Source organism: Ananas comosus, unplaced genomic scaffold, assembly GCF_001540865.1.
Source record: "Ananas comosus cultivar F153 unplaced genomic scaffold, ASM154086v1, whole genome shotgun sequence".
Classification (NCBI taxonomy): domain Eukaryota; kingdom Viridiplantae; phylum Streptophyta; class Magnoliopsida; order Poales; family Bromeliaceae; genus Ananas; species Ananas comosus.
The window spans coordinates 43,942-50,168 of record NW_017893574.1 but is presented as its reverse complement, the minus strand read 5'-3'; the positions used below and the strand labels follow the sequence as shown (position 1 = coordinate 50,168).

Sequence of the window (6,227 nt, the reverse complement as noted above, 5' to 3'; positions counted from 1 at the left end):
TTCCCATTCTCTACTTTATGCTCTGATACCACTATTATCTGTCACGACCCGCGACCACCCGCCTATTTGGCCGAGGTCGCGGCGCCGCCGACAGACCGCCGAACGAACAGAGTCTCCCCTGTACGTCCTAGGCTTCGCAATCAATACAAGTACAAGAAGTTCCAACCAGGAACAGTATTCAAGCAAGATTGCATAAGGAAGGTATCAAACAACATAACGCATCCTATGTTATTACAAGCATTCCCATTAGATTCATTTTTACATCACATTTAGCATTATTACATTACATTTTCTTCCAAATTGTAATACACTGAACTTTTGCAAATTGCGGAGTTCGAGTGTGTGGCATCAGTTGTGGAACTATCCAACAGGTTCTAAAAGGTTTGGATAAGTTCTTGGACAAGTTAGAGAGTGATCGGATTGCCGGAGATAGGAAAGTGCATTACTTCAGTGCATTGGGCAGATTTTTGCATTGTGTACCGGTACAGGAATAATGCTGTACCGGTACAGCAAGCAGCAGCAGCAGCAGCTGCGTGGCAGCAGGGATTGTTTGGTCTTTTTGGCTTATGATCTTATCCCCTGAGATATTTGGTCGACCCTGAAGTTGCTGGAAGGCCTTGTGAGCTCAGAGCAAGGTTCTTACACCATCCTTACTTCCTCTCTCTAGGGTTTTTCTCTCTCTAAGGGAAATTCACCGTTTCGCGCCGATTTCGAGCCGAGCTCGTTACTCGCTGGTTGGAAGACTTGGGGGAAGTCTTTGGAACGTGGGAGGGAGGATTTATACTGATTTTTCTGTGATCTTAACCTCATGAAAGCTTGGTCGCAGCTATAGAAAGGTAAATCGCTTAAACCCTTCGTTAATCGAAAGTTAAGTAGTGGATTTTGAGTTGTTATGGTTTTGTTACTCCCAGCAGAGTTGGTGGTGGATTTCAGCAGCTCAAGGTGACCTAATTAGCTGTGAATTATTCACTTTACACCAGGGATAAGCTGCTTTGACACTTGGATAAGGTAATTGGTCGTTGTGAAGCTATTTTGGACCTAAATGAAACTTAATCGGGTAATTGATGCAGTTTGGGAATTGTACCTTCGCAGCTGTCACGCCCCGCTCCGAAACCACTACCCATTTGGCACGATTCGGCCGCGGCGACAGACCGCCGAACGGACAGCACCTCCTCTGTCCGCCCAAGGCTCAAGCACAGGAATGTGTATAGGAATTTACCCAGGATTTTAAATTCTAAACATACACATTCAGCAAGGGCACCAACAGTGCCAACAACGAGAAGAGCAAGTAATCCACAAGATATACGAGTGAAATGAAGATAGTACTTTACTAACTATTACATTAGTTACATTCATTACATCATTTTTCATCCAAAATACATAGCTCTCCAACCTCACCTACAAGAATCTCTCTCAATACATAGGTGACTAATGCAAAAGGAAAGCTACTATACTACCACGGTCTCACTGGTCGGGCGCGACGCCCTTGCCGCGGTCCTCTCTCTGCAGCCCTGAACCTACCACTGGAAATAGAGTGGGGTGAGAACTATCTTCCATAGTTCCCAGTGGGCTCGGCCGCCGACCCTGCCGATCTCCCCACTAGGTCCAAGTGGGCACAAGTAACAACAGATAGATAGATAGATATGTATCTGAAAGCTGTAAATGCTATAGTAGGAAAACTATGTTTCTATCTTGTATATAATAAGTCTCGTTTTAATGTTTTAGTATGCTCAATGACTTTATAACCTTAGCTTATTTCATCTTACCCAATCTGGTGGCGTTGCCTATATGATTATCCAAAGTGGTTGGGTTTATTTGGGAGCTCCAAGGTGCCCCAGCGGGTACGTCTGGCGACTCTTTTTTTGCGTTTCCTAGTCACGCGAACTGCCGGAGTACTCCTTCCGACGACAATTCCCCTCTTGCATGTGGGATTGGTATGGTTGTGTGGTATACATAGCCCAGTGAGGACCACTCTTCAACTAGAAGTCATAACCAATCGACAGGCCGAGTATCGCGGAATCATTAGGTTTCCGACTTCTGCAATGATTTTAGTTTAATTCATTTGTTCACAAGGCATTTTCTAGAGAGTGAGTGTTCCCTGGTCCATCGACCTCTGTGTTTATTACATAGTTAATGCCATCGTTTCATTCATGTTTGGAGATGGTCCTAGTTTGATTTTCTTTCCCGACATAACACTCGTTTCTTTATGTCTCAATTTTGGTTCATCTCTATCTCTAGCATCATAGGATCCAGCGTTCCAATCCTATATCTTAGTTACCATTTGTTCCAGTAACACTTTAGGTTATTATTTAGATATTTGGAGCTACTATCAATCCTAATGAACATGTAAGAGATGTGAGATTAATGCTTAATTCGTTAAGAATAGGAAAGGGTTCGAATTTGTTGTCGGATGACCAGCCCCACTTTTTTTCTATCAATGTTAATGGCTTTGGGAAATTCTTTTCGCGGGAGTTTCGCAAAAAGGCTTTGCTTTCCGCGCCGAATCAACACTACCCAACGATTGCCCGAGACTTCACGTTCGGTTCGCGTAATGCCAAAATCGACTCACCCCGACGTTTTTGAGACCTATCAATTAGGTTTTTTCAATGCTTCAATGATGGATCATCTCATACTTTACAAAAACCCCATTTTGGAACCCTAGATTTGCATTGCAAACCACCCATAATCCCTAGATTCTTGGGGATTGATCATATTAGACAGTTGCTTAGGGTCCATTTGACCATTCCAAGGCATAACCCATAAAACTAGTTCTAGAAGCAGTAGGGTTTAGTAGTTACTCAAGAGCTACTCCAATGGTAAGAGGAGAGGGGATGGAGGTGGCTCAAAGCCTTCCTCTTGATCGTCTTTTCTTCTCTTCCTTATCTTCCCTTTTTTCTTTTCTTCCTCTCCTTCTTGTTCTTTTCTCTTCTTTCCTTTCTAGAGATAGAAGAGGCAAGAGGAAATGAGAGTGAGATGAGAGGTGAAATGAGAGAGTGTGAGGGAGAGAGGGCTCAGCCACTCAAATAAATGCCATTTTGCCAACAAAAGTCCCTGCAACTTTCACCCCTGTGCACTGCCCTTACTGGGCAGTTTTCGCGCGGAGGGACCGGTCTCCCCGACTTGGGACCGGTCCCCGAGAGCTTCCCTCGGGCGCACGCGTTCGGGAACCGGTCTCTTCCCGGGAGACCGGTCCTCGGGAGACCGGTCCTCACCTGAGAGACCGGTCCCCGAGAGCTTGATTTTCAGGACTTAGCCAATTTTTGGCATCTCACGCTGGGGCCACGTTCGGGAACCGGTCCCTCACCACCAGGGACCGGTTGCATCACGCAACCCCGCAACACCCAGCCGAGGGAACCGGTCTCTCACCTGCAGAGACCGGTCCCCGAGAGCAACTTCTGCCCAATGATGCCATTTGCCTCATTTGCTCTCGCGGACTCAACTCCAAGGCACTCTTTGTGCTTTGGACATTCTCGACTCCCCCAAAGGGTTTACTTTCGACAATCAGTCGATCCTGGATGAAGTACAATCCTCATATTTCGAGAATTCACTTCCTTACAGCAGCAGGTTTCCGAACCACATGAAGCTTATTTGGTGACCTGGGAGGCTGGTTTAGAAAGTGTTCTACTTTGAGGTGAGCAAGAAGTTCAGCTAGAAAACTGAAATTTCTAGATTTCGACTAATATAGCTTATATACAAGCATCTTGACGCCGTTTCGGTTTTGTTCGCAGCGAGAGGGCATTTGACCCTTGGACCGACTTTGGTTGGCAGTGGAGGGCCTTTTGGAAGCATAATTTGAGGTATCAAACTAGCCCTAAACAGGGAATTAAATTCCTACTTTGCTTTAAGTGCGAATTGTACCGAAATTGGATATTTCGGTTATAGTATTGACTCGACTCTCGTACCTTGTTTTCAGCAGCAGTGGGGCTTCGTTGAGCCGAATTTGGGACTTCCTTTGGACTGTTTGGAGCTTAGAAATAGGTGGGTTTGATCTAACCAGAGCAAGTGAAGCTCCCCTATGTTCTATATGTATTATAGAATCCATATAAGTGTGCACAATTGTGGTTAATATAGAACTGCCATATGATTGAAATAGAATCTCTATAAAGTAGGGAACATTTATGAATAGAGGTATTCTTGTTTCGTTCAGTAGAACAACCGAGAGATAAGTTTATTATGTTCCTATAAAGTAGAGGACAATGACATTCGTTGACTTTATTGTTTGTAAAGTAGACAACAATGACATACTTGTGCCTTGATTGATAGTGCCATGATAGTGAAAGATCCTAATGCCATATGTAAATTAGCATTATCCTTGCATGCTTACTAACCTAGTGGATGCTAGTTATTGTCTACATTCTTTATATTGAGAATTCCGATCAATAGATCGAGAGTAAAACATAGCATACTATACCATGATGTTTGAAATATGTTGGACTATGAATTTTGCTTGCTTGCCATTGTGCTCATTCGCACATGCTTGTGAGGGTAGCTCCCTACAAGCCGGCACTCCGGAGTTGGCCTACGCGACAGTTGCTCGCCCGTGCGGGATTGGGTGCCGAAGTGGATTGCCATGGGGAGTGTATACTACCACGGGGCCATTAGGCACGGTGCAAGCCGGACTACCTGGGGTAGGTCCTGATGAATGAAAGGAAAATTCTATTGAGGTGAAAGTACTAAATGACAAAGGACGGTAATGAATGATTACTAGTAAAAGTGTACAGTAGTCACTTCACATTCATGCATATATTCATGTTTATGTTCATGATTATAAAAGTTGCGATATCTCTCTTATGCAAATGATTCATTACTGTAGAAAGTTACTACATGTTGACTATATGCTTAATATCATGCTTATTATCATGCAATTATTATTTTTGTTCTCATTTAGTACATCATGAGCCCAGTGGTGTAATTCGCCGAGGCTGGCGGCTTACCCACTGGGAACTATTGTTTATAGTTCTCACGCCCTTTTTGTTGCTATTTTTTACAGAGCCATCTACAGGAAAGGCTAGGGATCGTGGCAAGGGAGTTGCATCTAGCTAGACATTGCTAGGGGCATGCTAGTTGATCACCTTGCTACTCGGGCTATGGCCGAGGGTGATGTCCCTATGTATAGAGAGACCACCATTGTACCTACTTGTTGTATACCCCATGATGTATCAGTTGGGATACCCTCTTGGTTGTTGAGATTTTGGGATTGTTACTCTTTGTTCTATTGTTGTTAGTCCTTGTGACTTTTTCTATGCTCTGATATCTGGATAGAGTTATTTTATGCTTGTACTCCTATCGACTTGTTTCTTGTAGACGCCTTATATACTGCAGGTGTATGGCGGGTCTGTGCACGTACCGGATATGCTTCCGCTGATACCCGGGCGTGACAGATTATGGTGGTATCAGAGCCTAGGGTTGAGTCTTAGTAGACCTAATAAACCTTAGGCTGGTTGGACTATAAGAATAGGCTCGTGAGAGACGAGGTCTAGTCGAGGTTGTTGTTAGTGAAAGTACTTGGATTGGGTATTTATAAACTCCGAATAGTAGGGGTTTGATCGGAATGTGCAATTACTAACTTTGCAGAAGGTCACGTTGGCGGCCGACAACGTGACATTGGAAGTTAGTACGCGTTACATTTCATTACTTTCGCTTGATTAGTTGGTTTTTATCCTCAATGAGGGTTCAGTAGTATAGGTTTTATTAATCTATATTTGTTTGGTGCTGCAGCTCAAGATGCCTTTGACTCGTTCGCAAGCCGCCGGGGCAGCTGAGGCGGCGGATGCAGAGGAAGTGGGAACTTCGGTTACTTCGGGATCTAGTGGGATCCATGAGTTGCAGGATCAGCTCGCGAAGCTGACAGATTTGGTTGCTCAGCAGGCTGCGGCCACGCGACAGCAGATGGATGCCGCACGTCGACAGGAGGACAGGATGAAGAGGTTAGAGAATTTACTACTACGGCAGACGACTGACAAGGACATTCCGGATCCTATACCTACAGTACCGGACAGGGATGCGACAGTGAGAGCACAGTCACCTGTACTTGACACACCCCCAGTAGCTCCGAGGGCCGAGACCTGACAGGAGACAGTAGTACCGCCACCAGTACCTGTAGCAGCATCAGGGACAGTGTTACCCGAGATGGTGGGGGCTGAGGAGCGAGAGCAGATGATGGAACAATTGAATGAGTTCCGTCGTTGCACCCCTCGTATCTTTGACGGGGAGAAAGCAGATCACTG

At 45.0% G+C, this 6,227-nt stretch overlaps 1 long non-coding RNA gene across 1 annotated transcript; it reads left to right on the top strand.

Moving 5' to 3' along the window:
- Window positions 1-926: 926 nt before the first annotated feature.
- On the top strand, window positions 927-5,007 carry LOC109706349. The gene is made up of 5 exons (XR_002215174.1): window positions 927-1,008; window positions 3,565-3,631; window positions 3,729-3,797; window positions 3,914-3,978; window positions 4,991-5,007. It is a non-coding gene; the product is annotated as an uncharacterized LOC109706349 (long non-coding RNA).
- Window positions 5,008-6,227: the final 1,220 nt, after the last annotated feature.